The sequence below is a fragment of the Heterocephalus glaber genome, unplaced genomic scaffold, assembly GCF_053883595.1.
Source record: "Heterocephalus glaber isolate CG9 unplaced genomic scaffold, H.glaber_assembly_v1.0 deba00000943, whole genome shotgun sequence".
NCBI classification, from domain to species: Eukaryota; Metazoa; Chordata; class Mammalia; order Rodentia; family Bathyergidae; genus Heterocephalus; species Heterocephalus glaber.
Genome location: NW_028258175.1, coordinates 1915267 through 1932900, shown reverse-complemented (window position 1 = coordinate 1932900; position 17634 = coordinate 1915267). Strand labels below are relative to the sequence as shown.

Sequence of the window (17634 nt, the reverse complement as noted above, 5' to 3'; positions counted from 1 at the left end):
CTCACTAGTGCAAGGTCCCGAGTTCATTCCCTGGTACCAAAAAAAAAAAAAAAAGATGTGGTTTTTTGGGGTTTTTTTTACAATGGAGTACTACCCTGCCATAAAGAAGGATGAGCTTGGGCTGGGGACTTAGCTCAGTGGTTTCACCGCCTGCTGTGCAAGTGCAAGAACCCAAGTCCAAGCCCCAGTACCAAAAAAAAAGGATGAGCTTGAGATATTTTTAGCTAAATGAATGCATCTTGAGACCATACTCTTAAGTGAAATAAATCGGACACATGTTTAAATACCAAATTGTTTCTCTGGTGTGAGAAATTGAAAGTGGAAATAAGGACTAAAATGTATACTAGATATTGGGAAATAAAATGTTCAAATGAGAAGGGGAACAAGGGAGGGAGGAGGGGGAAAGGAAAGAAGGGACAAGAAAAAAAGAGAATAGAAGAAAAAATGGAACAAAGCTTCTGTAAATAAGGAGGGGAAGAGGGGTTGAAGGGAGGGGAATGGGAAAAAAAGAAGCAGGAAGATATGTCATGTCCAGATACAAATTCCCTATTGTGAATGTGATCATTATGTGTATCTAAAATGTACCAATACATGTTTTGCTTAAAGCACACCCACGGATGTGTCACGGGGAAGCGCCCGGCCTCACCCTCCAAGCTCTCCAGCTAGTCAGTGCTTGGCCCCCGTGCAGCTCTGGTGACCCAGTGCTTCACTCTGGCCCCCCTCCCTGCCTTCCTGTGTGCTGCAGGCCTCGAAAGGTCTCAGGGAGCCCCAGCTCACTACAGGGTCTCCTTCGCTCCAAGTGTCCCCCTGTCTGTCAGAGTTCAGTGACTCAGCCAGCAAAGGAGGCCCTTTGTCTGCACTTTGCTCAGTGCCGACAAGGTCCCAAATGGCCAGGCGATGTCTCAGCCTGCAATTCAATGGAACCTTTATGTGTCACCTGGAAGAAGTCCTCCCTTGGGGCCTCAGACCTCCACATCAGTAGAGCTCTAAATGGACAAGATGGAAACTGGGCATGGGGGCATTCGCCAGTAATCCTGCACTCGGGAGGCTGAGGCAGGAGGATCACTGTGACTACACAGTGAGATCTTGTCTCAAAAACAAAAGAAAACAAACAAACAACAACAACAAAAAGAAGTTGAAGATGGGAACAAAAATGCTACACAGAATTATTAAGTATAGAAGTGAGAACAAGATTCATTCCTACCCCTTGGTTCTGACTCGTGTTCTAGCTATAGAGGAGACAGGATACACAACGGTCTCTCACTAACATATATCTGGTGCAGTGGTGCACACCTGTATTCAGTTACTCAGGAGGTTGAGGCAGGAGGATGGAAAGTTCTGTAATATAGCACTTGGGAGCCTGAGGCAGGAGGAGCTACAAGTTCTAGGCCAGCCTGGACTACACTGTGAGACCCTGTCTCGAAAAAACCAAAATCAAAAAAAAAAAAAAAAAAAGGATGGAAAGTCTGAGGGTCAGCCTGCACAACTTAGTGAAACCCTGTCTCAAAGTGAAAAAAATAAACAGAAAGGGCTAGGAATGTCACTCAGGGTAAAGCACTTGCCTATCGTGTACGAGGCTCTGGGTTCAATCCCCAGTACCACAAAAATAAATAAAATACTAACAAAAAATAAAACACAACCCCCCATCTAGTAAAATAGAACCCTGTCGGGTTGGGGATTTAGCTCAGTGGTTCTGCCACCTGCCTTGCAAGCGCAAGGACCCAAGTTTGATCCCCGGTACCAAAAAAAAAAAAAGAATTCATTCAAAATAGAACCCTATCCTTTTGAAGTTTCCAAGGGTAGTCTCTCAAATCTATTTTGTTTTTGTCTTTTTTCAGGTACTTGGGGGTTTAACCCAGGGCCTTTGCACTGAGCTACATTCACAGCCCTTTTTAGTTAAATCGCTAAATTGCCAAGAATGGGCTCTGGGTTTGCAATCCTGCCTCAGCCTCTCAGAGTGCAGGGATTACAGGTTTGCACTACCACACCCAGATTCTTCTCTTTGTTTTTGGTTTTTTGACACAGGGTCTTCCTATGTAGTTCAGGCTGACCTGCAACTCACTGAGATCCTCCTGCTTCAGCCTCCTTGAGTGCTGAGATCACAGGCATGTGCCACTGCACCCCGATACACCCAGCTTCTCACCTGAGCCTTTCGTGAGTTATCGCACACCAGGAACCACGTGGAGTTGTTTCAGTCAGGACACCGTGCACCTCGAGACAGGGCTGCCACCATAGTCACCGTCCAGCTGAGCGCAACACACTGCAAGTCACTCCAGAAACCAGTTTCCGCACCGCCAGACGCTGCCATTCACGGCTGTGAGGGCGGCTGGCCTCAGCCGTGCTCCGGGGTGTGATATCGCCTCTGCTTAACTATTTAGACAAGGATAGGCGTTTCAGGAGCTCCCGCACAGCACTTTCTACGGTGACTCTCCCACTCCGGGCCAGAGAGCTGGGGTGGCTTCCAGCCACCACCATAGGCTTCCGCTCCAGCTCTGAGCTCCAGACCTGAGAGGGGACTGAACACCCCGGGCTGGAGCTGCGCTCTCTGGACCCGACCTGCGGCCAGCACAGCTCCAGCTTTGCCTGCAGGCACACGGCATTGTGGAAGCCAGGAATTAGCATCAATTTGGAGTTAGCGAGTTTTTTCCTTACTCTAGCAAATGGGCCACAGGAATCCCAGTACTCTGGAGCCCAGTCGGAAGGAAGGAAGGAAGAGAAGGAGAGACAGAGGGAAAGGAAGGAGAAAGCAAGCCAGCCCAATGTGGGGGCGCTGGGTTCCATCACTAGTACCACAAAACAAAAACAAAAAAACCTGGAGACCGGAATTTCCCTTCAGGGAAGGGACTCTGGGTTTTTGCTGACTGAGATCTAAAAACTGGGAGCGAGAACAGAGCGCTCCACTGTGGAGACTCAGGTAGGTGTTTGGCCACCGGAGCAAGACTGTTTTTCTTGCTAGTTCCGCGAGCATTTGTGGCTTCCGTGTGAGGATGGCCTTGTACTCCGTGAACAGAGGCAGTTCTACTCCGTCCTGGGAGGGTAAATCTGGTTGCTGTTACTCCGTCTTGGAAGCAGGACTCTTCCATATAATTGCTGTATTTTTATTTTCAGCCAAAACAGCTGTAATGGCTACAAGAACCAACAAATACCGTAGAGTTGTGGTGGAGTCTCTGGTTCTCAGCTCAGGACGGGCTGGGCGCTGAGGGCCGGGTGTCTTTCCCCTCTGCACACAGGAAGGCCTGTTCCCCCGCCACCGCCTGTGGTCGCCTCACGGACCCAGCTGTGCGCCCAGGCTCCTGCTGTAGTGGGTTCTTTAATCCAAACAAGCTGTGGGCGACAGCTTGGCTCATGGTGATGCCGTGCATGCCGGGCGTTCGGATCCCCATTCCTCCCCGCTGCGGAGATCAGCACTTGCTCAGTCCCAAGGGCCTGACCGGACGGACCAGTGCCAGCTCTGCCCCGAGCCTCCACCTCCAGTCTGCACACGTGGGACCCACTTCACATCAGTTGGATCCAGGCCTGAGACACGAACCACAGTAATTTACTAAGAAACAGCCTCATTATGCTATCCTGGCCAGTTCCTGAACTCCTTCGCAGAAATGATCCTCCTGCCTCAGCCTCACAGTAGCTGGGATAACAGGCGTGTGTCACAGCACCTGGCTCCTCCCGCACAGTAATCAGGCAGGGAAGCTTTAACTTAAAGAATGATGGACTATTTACAAGAGACCACTATTAAGTGTGATTAAAAGACAATTCAAAAAATATCCGGCCATAGCCAGTCCACACCCAGCAGGCAGAGGCGGGCGCCTGGGAATCGCGAGAGCAGATCTCCCGCTGCAGCGCCCTCTCCTGGAGAAGTACTTACCGGTGCCTCGCGTAGGAGCCAGTGGACTGGAGGACGGATCCCGAGCTGAGGCAATAAATACACCGGGAACTAGCACCAGTGAGTACCCAGAAAACAAGAAAATAAACAAAGCACTTTCACTTCTGAGTGCCCTTTTGAAGCAGTAAAATGAACACTGCCATTAAATCTCAACCCCTCAGTACACTCCCCCCACCCCGGGTCACTGGGGATGCTTTCTCGCCGAGCCACACCCCTTTATTTTGAGACAGGGTCTCACTAAATTGCCCAGGCTGGACTTAAACTTGCAGTCCTCCTGCCTCAGCCTCCCAGAGTGCTGGGATTATAGGAATATGCCACTAAGCCAGCTTGAATACATTTTTAAAAATATTCTGCATGTCAAATAGGAAGCATGGAATGAACGCTGTTTTCACTTATAAGAATAAAAAAGTAGCCGGGGATGTAGCTCACTGGTTCTGCTGCCTGCCCCACAAGCGCAAGGTCCCGAGTTCAATCCCCGGTACCAAAAAAAAAAAAGGGAGAGACCAGCTTGAACTATATGGCAAAACCCTGTCTCTAAAAAAAAAGAAAGAAAAAGAAAAAGAAATGACACAAAAATAAAAGCGTATTATTCTTCAAACTTGGGTATCAGGTAGACATTTTTTTAAATGAACTAACCAGTCTTTCATGTCAAGAATAATAACTGGCAATGTTTGTTGCCAGTGATAAAAATCTATTTTTAAGTGAAAATTAGAATTTTCTTTTCTTTCTTTTCTTTTTTTTTGGTACCAGGGATCAAACTTGGGTCCTTGCACTTGCACAGCAGGCGGTGAAACCACTGAGCTAAATCCCTGGCCCAAAATTAGAATTTTCAAAAACTTGTATCTGGATGAGCTTGAGTTTCCAATTTCCTAACACCTTTATTTTTTTGGAAACAGGATCTCCCTGTGTAGCTAGTCTGGCCTGGAGCTCTCTGCCACCCTCCTGCCTCAGCCTCTGGGTGCTGGGGTACTGGCAGTTGCACCCATGCCTGGCTCTGACTCCCATTTCACCTCGCCTGACCTTTGTGATCCTGTGACTGTGGCCACAAGCAAGGGGGCCTTGGGCAGCTGCCCCTGAGACTGCCACTGTGTAACATGCCAGGAACTGCCCAGGGCAGCTGACGGTGACCAAACAGTGGAGGGAACTGAAAGGCAGCTGGAGCCTAAGCAATCAGGATCAGATGTCCTCATCGGTGGGTGCAGTGAGGAGGCCCCTCAGGTCTGGGAAGCCCTAGCACCCACCTACTGCAGTCCCTCCCTGAGCACCCCAGGCCCGTCACTTGAATGTTCTGAGCCTTAGTTTCCCCACTCCCTCCTTTTTTTTTTTTTGCAGCTCTGGGAATTGAACCCAGGGCCTTTGCACTGAGCTACATCTGCAGCCTTTTTGTTATTTTTTATTGTGAGACAGAGATTTTAAGCCAGAGTCTCACTTAATTGCCCAAGTTGGGTTCAAACTTGCAGTCCTCTTGCCTAAGCCTCCCAGCATGGGTTTGATCCCTAGCACACACACAAGAAAAGGTTTTGGTGAGAACAAAGAGATAATGGGTAAAGTTAATATCAAGGTGGAGACAGCTCAAATGGTCATCAATGAATGAACTGATAAGCAACTTGAGGTATATACTGGTTAGTGGAATAATGTTCAGCCATAAAAATGAAATACTGATATGGGCTATAATGTAGAAGAGCCTCCAAAACAAGCTAAATGAAAAAAGCCAGACACAAAACGTGACTATTATATTATTCTATTTACATAAACTTCAGTATCCTGAAGACAGAAATCTATGAGACAGACAGCAGATTGGTGAGATACTGAGTAAGTCTTACTTTTGGGAGGGAGACAGGGTCTAACCGTGTAGTTCAGGCTGCCCTCAAACTCACAGCGATTCTCCTGGCTCAGCCTCCCAAGTGCTGGGATTACAACCATGAACCACCATGCCCAGCTGCCTGGGAACAATTTTAAGTTTTAAAAAATTGAATAATTTCGGTTGAACACAGGAGCCACCAGAACAAGTCTGGTTTCCATCCTACGGACACTATCCCAGTGGTGTGAGAGGTGAGGAGCCTGAAGTACCAGAAGGGAGGAGACTCAGTCAGGTCGGGGACAGGACTCCCAGGGAGCCTGGCCCCCCGAAGCCGTCCTGAGACTGCACTGGCAGCGGCCACAGTCTGCTCGGCGTGAGTCACACCCAGGCCCTGCACACGGAAGGGACTCTGCCATATCCGGCCCTTTTTATTTTAAATCTCGAGACAAGATCTCGTTAAGTCGCCCAGGTGGAACTTGAACTTGGCGTCCTTGAGCCTCTGGCTCCCTAGCGCGGGATCCAAGTGTGCGCCGCCTCGCCTCCCCGGCTAACGGCTAGGCGCCTACGCTGGCCAGCCCAGTACTCCCTGCCCTCCGCAAGGCCTGTGCCGCGGCCCTGACGCGAGCCTCCTCACACTGTGAAGCAGAACCGCGCACGCCAGCGCCCCACAGGCCCCAGCCGGCTGAGGGATGAGGGGCTGAGATCACATTTATTCATTTCTATCACACAGCAACCCCGAGGGAGATGGAGGAGAAGGAGAAAATAGTTTTCCTTTGACATGTCACTCGGGGCATGGTCCGGGTTCCTGCAGAGTCCACACTGAGGCCTGCAGGCCCTTCCCCCACACCCCACATTCCCGCAAGCCCAGGGCTGCCTCGGGGGAGGTAGGGGCTTGACTTTAATCAGACCCCCAGATTTTTTGGTTTTGTGATTCTGGAGATTGGACCCAGAGCCCCATGCACTCTAGACAAGCGCTCTACCACTGAGCTACCCCCAGCACGAACCTGTAGCTTGTGCCTGAGTGCGGGCCCGCACGCTTGTGTGCGGGGCACTGGGGACTGAGCCCAGGGCCTTCACTTGGAGCTTCATCTCCAGCCGTCTTTGGAGACTCGGTCTGGCATGGCCGCTGTCCCAAACAGGCACGGCCAAGGTGTGGGTCACGTGACCGCTCTGCCCTGAAGGAGGCTACACTGAACCTCGGGCCCCAGGTGCGTATCGGACACGTGACTGTAAACGTCCGCGGCTTCTCACAATCCTGACGTCTTGTTCTGAGCTCAGGACGGCATGCTCTGCTCTGACCCTCCAGGGCTCACACTCCGGCTGCCTTCGCGAGGACGCCAGGCAGTGCCATCTGCAGCAGGAAGAGCACACGGCACCTCTTCCCGACTAGAGGGGAGCGGTCCACGGGTAAGAACTGCCTGGGTTCTGGAAAATGTGGGAAGCTCGACTACAACACTGGGAGTCCCTTCAGGCAGCAGCATCGTACGCTCTCTATATTTACGGCGGTGTGGCCTTAAGCAGTGCGATCCCCGATGTTCATGAAAATGTAAGTATACCTTACACTTTGCACTGCTGGTGATTCAATTCCGGGCCTCATGTCTGTTAGGTCAGTGCTCTACGATTTTTCATTTGTTTTAAATAGGGCCTTGGTGTGTTGGCCAGGCCAGCCTTGAACTTGTGGTCTCAAGTAATCTTCCTGCCTCAGCCTCCTGAGTACCTGGAACTGCAGGCGTGTACACGTAGTCAGACTTATGTCAAACTGTTTTTTGTGGGGGTTTTTTGGTGTCAGGGATCGAATTCGGGACCTTGCGCTTGCGAGACAGGCGCCAGAACCACTGAGCTAAATCCCTGGCCCCTTATATCAAATTCTTAAGCTGTCTTTTCCTTTTACAAATCATACTATGACAGCCTTCATCAAATCTTACGGTGTGCCAGTGTGTGACCATAGTCCTGAGGAAGTGACAGTGGGAGATCCACTCCACCACACAAGCACCCAGGGGCGGAAGGGGAACCGCAGCGGGTTCTGGCCCTGCTTCTCCCGCACCACGATGCCAGGGCTGCTGCCAGCCCCAGGACGGGCAGGGAGCGAGTCAGACGCTGTATCGGGCGTCCTTGGCGCTCCTGAGCGTCCACGTTTAACTTCCTAAGAAAGCAGAAAGCTGCTTTCCGAGTGGCCGTCCCACTGCACACTGGCCGACCCGGGTTCTGCACACCCTCCCCGACCCGGAGCGATCAGCTTAACTCGAGATGTTCTCATGTGTGTGCAGCGGGATCCCGCGTTTCTCCATTAATAACGTGAAACTAGGGCCGGGGATTTAGCTCAGTGGCGCTGACGCCTGCCTCGCAAGCGCAAGGTCCCAAATTTGATTCCCGATACCAAAAAAAAGAGAAAAAGAAAAGGCTGGAGCGGCAGCTCAGTGTAAAGAGCTTTACCCAGCTCGTGTGGCTCAGGCTCTAGCTTCAACCTCCAGCATGGCAAAAAACCTTAATTTTAATGAGGTCCAAGTTCTTTTATTCTTTTATGGATCATAATTTTGGTATTATAGCCAATAAATCTTTACTTGGTTCATGGTCGTGAAGATTTCCTCCACAATTTTTTTTTAGCAGTTTTCTAATTTTTTTTTTTACTTCATTTTAAATGAAATATTGAGAAAAAAACCTGGATTCAATAGGTTAAATATTTAGGGACGGTTAGCAGGATGTTGGGCGCTGGTGAGGAACGGTCAACTGCCCTGTAAACGTTAGAGATGAGCGACAGACCCTTACTCTTCCCACAGGCAAAAGCTCCTGACGGTGAGGGCTTCTCCCTCCTCAGGGAGGGCCGCATCTGACACCGACAGGCCCAGCTTCGCGCTCTCCCGCTCTCCTGCTCTCCCGGCAGGAGCTAGTCTGATGGCTGCAGCGCTCCTGAAGGCTGCCCTGAAGCAGAGGGCGTTCGCACCTGGGACGTGCTCTGCTTCCAGCTCGGCGTCCTCTCCTCTCGGTTCCGGCTCCGGTTCCGCTGGGTGAGCCTGAGGTGACCGCACACCAGAGGTGTCCCAGCCAAGTGCTGGTGGCCCTGTGTCCCTCACCGTGGCCCCTCCCATGCAGGCAGAAGGCAGCACGGCTGGCGCTCTGGTTCCCGCCGCTGGCAGGTCCTGTGGGTCGTGCTGCTGCTCTTCTCTTCCGTCGTGGTCGTCGTCCTCCTCCTCGTCGTCGTCGTCCTCCTCGTCGTCGTCGTCGTCGTCCTCCTCCTCCTCCTCGCACATTTATTGGTGCATTTTAGGCGTACGTACTAATAACACTCATGGCAGGGAATTTGCACCCGTACACCATACCTCCCACCTCTTTTTTCCCCATGCTCCCCTCCCCCCAAGTCCCCTTCCTCCCTCCCTGTGTACAAAACCTTTGTTTCCATTTTTTCCTTCTATTTTCACTGGTTTTTTGGGTCCCTTCCCTTTCCCCCTCCTCCCTTGTTCCCCTTTCCTTTTGGACACTTTCTTCCCACTTCACAGTATCTATTATACACTTTAGTCCTTATTTCCACTTTGTTTCTCAGACCAGAGAAACAGTGTGGTATTTACACGTGTGTCCAATTTATTTCATTTAAGAGTATGGTCTCAAGGTGCATCCATTTAGCTAGAAATGTCTCAAGCTCATCCTTCTTTATGGCAGAGTAGTATGCCATTGTATTAAAAAACACAACTTCTTGCTGGGTATTTCGCTCAGTGGTTCCGGCACCTGCCTCGAAAGTGCAAGGTCAGGAGTTCAATCCCCGGTACCAAAGAAAAAACAGAACTTCTTTATCCATCTGTCAGTTGGTGGGCATTTGGGCTGTTTCAAAGATTTAGCTATTGCAAACTGTGCTGCTGCTATATACATGGATGTGGATATATCACTGTGATATGATGCTTTGAATTATGTCAGGAAGATAGTAAAGGAATAGCTGGGTCAAATGGAACCTCTAGTTTTAGTTTTTTGAGGAATCTCCACACTGATTTCCACAGTGGTCACATCAGTCTGCACTCCCACCAGCAGTGGAGAAGAGTTCTTTTTTCCCCACAGCCATTCCAGCATTTGTTATTGATTGATTTCTTTCTTTCTCTCTTTTTTTATTTTTTGGTACTGGGGATTGAACTCAGGACCTTGCGCTTCAAGGCAGGCAGCGGAACCACTGAGCTAAATCACTGGCCCTGTTATTGGTTGATTTCTTGATAACAGCCATTCTTTCTGGAGTGAGATGGAATCTCAGCATTGTTTTAATTTGCATCTCTCAGATGACCAGTGATGTCGAATATTTTATATATATTTGCCATTTCTAATTCTTTATCTGAGAAGTGTCTTTCATTTCAGATGCCCATTTTTGTCTGTTTTTGTTGTGTGTTTTTTCTGGTCCCGGGAATGGAACTCGGGACCTTGCGCTTTTGAGGCAGGCGGCCAAACCACTGAGCTAAATCCCCAGCCAGATGCCCATTTTTGGATTTAGTCTTTAAATTTGGGGGGTCTGATTTTTAAAAAAATTCTTTATATATTCTGATATTAGTCTTTTATCTGATGAACAGCTGGTAAAAAAATTTTCCCCACATTGTGGGTTGTCTCTTCACTCTGTTGGTGGTTTCTCTTGCTATGCAAAAGCTTTTTAATAAGATGAGATCCCAGTTGATTCTTTGTAGTATTTCCTGAGCAGTCTGGGTTTTGTTCATGAAGTTTTTGTCTACTCCTACGTCCTCAAGTGTTCTACCTATTCTCTCTTTCAGCAGATCTAGTGTTTCTGTTTTAATATTTAGATCTCTGATCCATTTCAATTTTAGGTTATTGTGTGCTGAAAGATTCGGGTCTAGTTTAATCTTTGGCATGTGGAAAGCCAGTTTCTCCAATACCATTTATTAAAGAGGCTTTCTTCCAATGAAGGTGTTTGGCATCTTTGTCAAAGATAAGGTGGCTGAGTATGTTTACAGTTATTTCTGCATCCTCTAGTCTGTTCCATTGTCAGGTCTGTGGGTCATGCTTCTTTTAATGGTTTTTTAGAATTTTAAAAATTATACTGGGCACGGTGGTGCACACATGTAATCCCAGCGCTTGGGAGGCTAAGGCAGGAGGATCACCATGAGTTCAAGGCCAGCCTGGGCTACATAGTAAGTTCAAGGCCAATTTGAACTACATAGCCAGACCTTGCCTTTTAAAAAAGGATTTTTTTTCATTTTGCCAGGGATTTAGCTCAGTGCCATAGTGCCTGCTTGGCAAGCATGAAGTCCTGAGTTTGATCCCCAGTATAAAAAAACCCTTTTTTTCATTTAGGTCGTCATTACATTTCATTGTGGTAAAATATGTATAACATAAAGCTTACTATTTTTAACTTTTTCTCTTTTTGAGACAAGGTCTCTCTATGTACTTCAGGCTGGCCTTGAACTCACAGTGATTCTCCTGCCTCAGCCTCCCGAGTGCCAGGATTACAGGTGCACCACTATGCATGGCTTTTTAAAAATTGAGATGAGCATCTTACTATGTTGACAGGGCTCATCTTGAACTCCTAGGTTCAAGTGATCCTCCTGTCTTGGCCTCCTAAATGTTGAGACAACAGGCCTGCTCCGCTAAGCCTGGCTTTAGGGTTTTTAGGTGCACAACTGTGGCATTAAGCACACTCATCATGTTGGGTAAACTGTAGCACTATTTCCAACAATTTCCTATTACCCAGAACAGAATCTCTGACAACTAAGCAATAATTTCCTATTTCCCTGCCCCCAGCCCCTGGTAACCTCTTTTCTTCATAATTTTGCCCATTCTAGTCAATTCATAAAAGTGAAATCATAGGACACTGTTTTCTGCCTGGCTTCTCCCTCGGCAGGTTTCCAAGGTCTGTGTGTGTATGGCACACATCAGAATTTAACCCTCTCCAGGCCAGTAATCCACTGTATGCACGAACCACATCTGCCTCTCCATTCCACAGCTGATGGGGAGGTGGGTTCCAACCTCCTGCTACTGCACTTCTGCTGTGAACACTGTGGACATGTAACTGGGTGAGTCCGTCTTTAATTCCTTCGGGTGTACAGGAGGAGGGGACTTGCTGGGTCACAGGACAACTCCACAGCTCCTTTAAAGAAATATCTTCAAGTCCTTTGTCCCTTCTTTTTTTTTTGGTACTGGGGATCGAACTCAGCACCTCTCTCTTTCAAGGCAGGCGCGGTACCACTGAGCAATATCCCCTGCCCCCTTTGTCCATTCTGAAGTGGGGCTGTTCCTTTCTGGCTCTCTAGATACTCTGGATATGATTTCCTTATTGGACACATCTCGCCAAGATTCTTCCATTCCACACAGTTGCCTTCTACACTTAGTGTCCTTGCATGCACACACAACTGATTCTTGTGTTGATCTTTGATTCTGTAACTTTGCTGGATTCAAGTCTGCAGTAGACTTCTTGTGGAATCTTTTTTTTTGGTACCGGGGATCGAACTTGGCAACTTGTGCTTTTGAGGCAGGTGGTGGAACCACTGAGCTAAATCCCCATCCCTTCTTGTGACATCTTTAGAGCACTTCTTACTTCTGTTTCTTTTTTTTTTTTTGATGGGGGGTGTCTTGCTAATTTGTCCAAGGTCACCTCAAACTTGTGATCTTCCTTCTGCTTCTACCTCCTGTGCAGCTGGTATTCCAGGTGTGTGTCACAATCCCTAGCTTTTTTTCTTTTGCAGTTCTGGGGACTGAATTCAGGGCCCTGTGTCATGTATGCTAAGCAAGTGCTCTACAACTGAACTACACTCCCAAGGCTTGTGGTTTTCTATATACAGGGTCATATCATTTGCAAATAGTTCTACCTCTTCCTTTCCAACATGGATCCCCTTCTTTTTCTCGTCTAACTACTCTGGCTCTAAGTTCCTGTACAATGCTGACTAGCAATGGTGAAAGCAGGCAAGCTTGTCTCTTATTCCTGGTCCTAGGGGAAAAGTTTGTAGTCTCTTACCCAAGTGCATCAGCTGTGAATTCTTCATAAACAGCCTTTATCATGTTAAGGAAGTTCCCTTTCATTCCTAGTCTTTTACCCACCCATCCTGGGGATCGAACCCAGGACCTTCATACTGAGCTACATTCCCAGCCCTTTTTGAGACAGGGTCTTGCTAAAATGCTGCCTAGGCTGGGCACAAACCTGCACTCCTCCTGTTTCAGGCTCTCAGAATGCTGAGATTATAGATGTGCATTTTTTTTTTAAATCATGATAGGATGTTGGATTTTGTCAGTTTATTTATTTTTGCATCGAGGGAACTATGTAAGATTCTCCTTGGCTCTGCTAATGTGCATTTACATTGCTTTCCTCATGCTGAACTCTCTTGTATTCCTGAGATAAATTCTATGTGGTTATGGTCCAATCCTTTTAATATGCTGATGGATTTAGTTTGCCTGAATCTTACTGGCAATCTGCTGAACTGCTGTCGTTTCCTTCCCTTCATGTGTGTTTACCTTATGGAGTGTTGTGAACTGACCTCTGGCCCAGAGGAACTGCTCCAAAGTTCCACTGCCTGTGCCACCACCAGTTACAGCCCTGTGGTCAGGGTTCACCCTTAGGCAAAACCAGGAAGAGGAAAATAAAGTGGTGATTCCCCTACTTCTTCAGGCAAGTGTCCCCGTTCCTTACTCGTCCAAAACAGTTTCAGCCGGCAGAGCCACACTGCTCTGCCTGTCCTGGGAGAGAAAAAGAAATGGGCTCTGCTACCATGCTCCCAGCTCACAGGTCCTGCTCCTGGTCCTCTGGTCAGATCCACCATGGGTTTTCTTTTGGAGCTTTTGCAGCCTGACCCCAGGATACTATCCTTGAAAAAGGAGATACCAGGAAAGCCCTATATGGCTTCCTTCAGGTTGTAGCTGTCCCTAATCTGCCTGCTTCTGGTCCGCAGGCCTCAGCAGTTCTCTGGACTTTTTCTCACTGAGTTGTCATCAGTGGGACAGGAGTGGTGGTTTTAAAATCTTTGTCAGAACCAGAACCTTGACTTTTCTCTAACTCACATTGGGCCAGGCGTGTTAGTGCACACCTATACTCCCAGCTATCACAATTCAGTCTGGGCAACTCAGTGAAAACCTGAGACAAAATAAAGGAGGTGGGGATGTACTCAGAGGTAGAGAGGCTGGGTTCAATCCCTAGTGCCCCAGCAGGCAAAACCACACTTAGTTACTGCTGAGGATTCTTGAATTGGACTTTCTTTTCACAAGACTGCTTTTGCAGCTAGGTCTGTACAAACTCGCGTGAGAAGGCAGCTTTGAGAACTCGCCGATCTGAAGACCTTCGCACAATAATTACTGGGGTTCAGCTCATCTTGCTCAAACTCATGTTGAGAAATTATTTTTCAGAGCTTGTTTCCAAAATATTGTTTTGTTTTGTTTTTTAGTACTGGGGATTGAACTCAGCATCTTGCGCTTGTAAGGCAAGTGTGGAACCACTGAGCTACATTCCCAGCCCTAAAACTATTCTTAATACCTATTTTCTTAAAACTTGGTTGGGAAAAAAATGAATTTGTGCATAGAAGTTTTATAAAAACTGCTTCACTTCATCTTAGATGGGCTCAAATTCAGCTGGAAGTTTCTTTTGAAAATAATTTATGAATCTATGATAGTTTTGTTTATAAAAACCTTTTCTTTTGGGGCTGGGAATTTAGCTCAGTGGTGCCACCACCTGCCTCGCAAGTGCAAGGTCCTGAGTTCGAACCCTGGTACCAAAAAAACCCCAAACTTTTTCTTTGTAGTACTGGAGATCGAACCCAGGACCTTGTGCTTGCAAGGCAGGTAGCAGCACCACTGAGCTAAATCCTAGGCCCTACAAAAATCTTTTTTTTAAAGTTTTTTCTTTGGTACTGGGGATCGAACTTGGGACCTTGCACTTGCGAGGCAGGCGACGGAACCACTGAGCTAAATCCCCAGCCCTCTTTAAAAGTTTTTTGAGACAGGGTCTCACTGTGTAGTCAGGCTGGTTCTGAACTATGTGACTCAAGCTGGCCTTGAATTCAGTGACCCTCCTGCCTCAGCCTCCCAGTGCTGGGATTACAGGTGTGCAGCACCATGCCCAGACAAAACTATTCTTTAAAACTGGGCATAGTGGTGCACTCCTGTAATCCCCACACTCTGGGAGGCTGGCGAGGTTGAGCCCAGCCTGGTCTACTCAGTGACTTAGCAAGACCATCTCAAAATAAAAAGTGGGCCACAGATGTAGCTCAGTAGGAAGCTGGGTTTAATCCTCAGTACCACCAAAAACCACACACAAAAATTACTGTTTTAGCTATTTTCTCAAAACTGTGATGTGTGAATGTGAGCTTTTCACAAAAACTGAAGGGTGTATATTGGGAGTGGTCACCGCTTCTGCCTACTTCCCAAAGGTCAGAGCTTGAGACAAAATCTTGCTCAGTGTTCTAGATATGTGAGTACTGCCAAGTACAATCTTAGGGGACAGCAACTGCTTTGTATCTTGGATAGGATTCAGCAAATCATGACCCAGGGGCCAAATCTGGCCTGTAGATTGTTTTGTACCATCAGTGAGTGAAGAATGGAATTTACATTTCTGAAGAGTTCTTTGTCAGGTAAAAGGCCGAAAACCATGGACGAGGCCACAACAAGCCTTTATTAGGGGAACAGATCTGCCGGGCTGTCTCTGAACAAAGGAGAGACAAAAGCAATATGGCCAGGACAGCAAGTGCCTTTTATAGGAGTGGGAGTGGGGCTTGTAGGAGCTGAGGTGGGGTTGAGTGAGGTAGTAGCTAGGGAATGGAGGACCCGGTGATGTCACTAGATGGTAAGAGGTGAGTGAGTATTAGGTTACTCTCTAGGTGGGAACAGGGGCATGCTGGGAAGAAGGGTTTGTTCTTTGGTGGGAGCAACCATCTTGGCGTGACGCCACACAGGGGAGGGGGCAAGGTACGATAGGAAGAAGGCAGCCACTATGCATAATAGCTGCTGAGGTGATGGGAGACCTATCATTCTTAAAAAGGAGTAACAGTTCATATGTGGTATACAAAGCTTAAAATACTATCTAGCCTGGATAGCAAAGGTTTTGACCGTACTGTCAAAGGTCACCATTGCAGACTGGGAAGCAAGAGGTACCCTACAGGACTGGGCAATAACATGGCTCTGTCCTGCCAAGGAATACTAAACAGGCCCCATCTAGCCTAAGGCCGCCCAGCCCAGAGAGAAAAAGCTCTCCAGCCTTCCCAGCACCGCTCCAGCTGGACTCTGCCACCTCTCTGACCACCCCACCCATGGCTGCCCCTTCACCTGCCGTTCGCATGCCCTTTCCTCCGCTCTGCTCTCACCCAGAAGTGTGAGCAGCACTAAGAACACCCGCTACAAGCCCAAACGACAGGCGATCTGGTGTGTACATCTGGCTTGCTTACTTCCTAGTTACAGGATCTCAGGCAAATCCCTTAGCCTCTTTGGGCCTGTTTCCCCCCTCTCTACAGAACAGGAATGATAAGAGGGTTATTCTGAGATCAAACAAGACAAAGCCTATAAAACACCAACGCATAAGCAATTAACACTGTTGGCTCTGACGTTACCCACTACTCAAAGTTTGGACAACCATTTTTAAGCAACTCACTTCAAAACCTTTATGTCTGAGCCTGGGGATGTGGCTCAGCGGTGCAGTGCTCCTCTGAGATGGAGCTCCTTAGCTCTGCAATAAACAAGACCACCAAGAGCCCAAACAATTGTGCCCTTCTGGTTAGGTTCACAATTGTGCCCCTTCTCTGTCACCAATAAAATGCCAAGCTTAAAGGAGCAACTACCTAGCTAGAGGGACTTCAGTCTTCCCTACAGGGTTGTAAGAGGATGAGACTAATTCGATAAGAGCAGTGTAATTTCCAGACTTCCAACTTCTCTTCCCTCTCCACGGGTTTCAACAGGGATTGGGCTGGTGGAGCAGCAGTCAGGGGGCATGGTCCCTAGATGACCTCCTGGTAGGTAACTTGTTACCTAGCCCCAGCCTGGAACACCCATCTACCTCTGGGCTGTCACATGAAAACAATTGTTTGAATCACTGTTTGCTTTTTTGTAATAGCAGCTTATCCTACAGTTGAATTAACACATCGCCCAAATGCTTACCTATAACTGCGTTTGTCCCAAAGCCACCTCAAATGTAAAACTTGTAAAACAAAACCCCCACTATCGGCAGCTCATGCATACATGCTCTTGTAACCCTAAACATACACAATACTTCACACCTGTTTCTTGCTAACAACTCTTTCCTGTTGCTCCTCCAGTCAGGCCTGTCATTCTTCATTCCTCCCAGCCCCAGACCTCTCCATGCTGGTGACACACAGCCCCCTGGTCCTCCCCCCACCCAAACTTCCAGGCAGCTTTGCTCTCTGCCTCCAATCTCATACTCTACAATGTTGCTCTATTATCTTTTTTTTTTTTGGTACCGGGATTGAACTCCAAACCTTGTGCTTGTGAGGCAGGCATCGGAACCACTGAGCTAAATCTGCAGCCCTCTATTAGCTTTCTTAAACTGGACCCATGTGTCCACAAAAGCCCAAAGCATCAAAACCCTGCTGAGGGCCCATCCAGCCTTCAGTTTACCTGCTGCACATGATCCACACCTCCCATACCCTCAGTCCTTTACACTTACAACAGTGTTTCTCAATTGTGGAAAAGAGCCAGCTTTGCCAAGTTCCCAATCTACCATGGATCAGTACGTTCACAAAATAAAACAAACAAGAATCGGACAAATTATTATGAAAATGAGCAGACTTAGAAGCCACAGCAACAGCCAAGCTTCTCAATACTTAATCCCTCCTCCCTCTTACTGGGGATTGAGCCCAGGGCCTTTGCACTGGCTACATTCCCAGTCCTTATTATTTTTGAGATGAGGTCTTGCTAAGTTGCCTGGGCTGGGCTTGAACTCACGATCCCCCTGCCTCCACCTCTCAAAGTGCTGCGATTACAGGTGTAGGCCATGAGGCCTGGCTCTCAGTGCTTACTCTGAGTTACAGTACCAACTCTGTCG

General features: G+C 48.1%; 1 long non-coding RNA gene across 1 annotated transcript; it reads right to left on the bottom strand.

Annotated features, from left to right (window-relative positions):
• Nucleotides 1–3342: 3342 nt before the first annotated feature.
• On the bottom strand, nt 3343–6865 carry LOC147828634 (uncharacterized). The gene is made up of 3 exons (XR_015450437.1): nt 6686–6865; nt 3863–3931; nt 3343–3516 (listed from the first exon to the last, which is right to left on the bottom strand). It is a non-coding gene; the product is annotated as an uncharacterized LOC147828634 (long non-coding RNA).
• Between the last annotated feature and the right edge of the window lie 10769 nt (nt 6866–17634).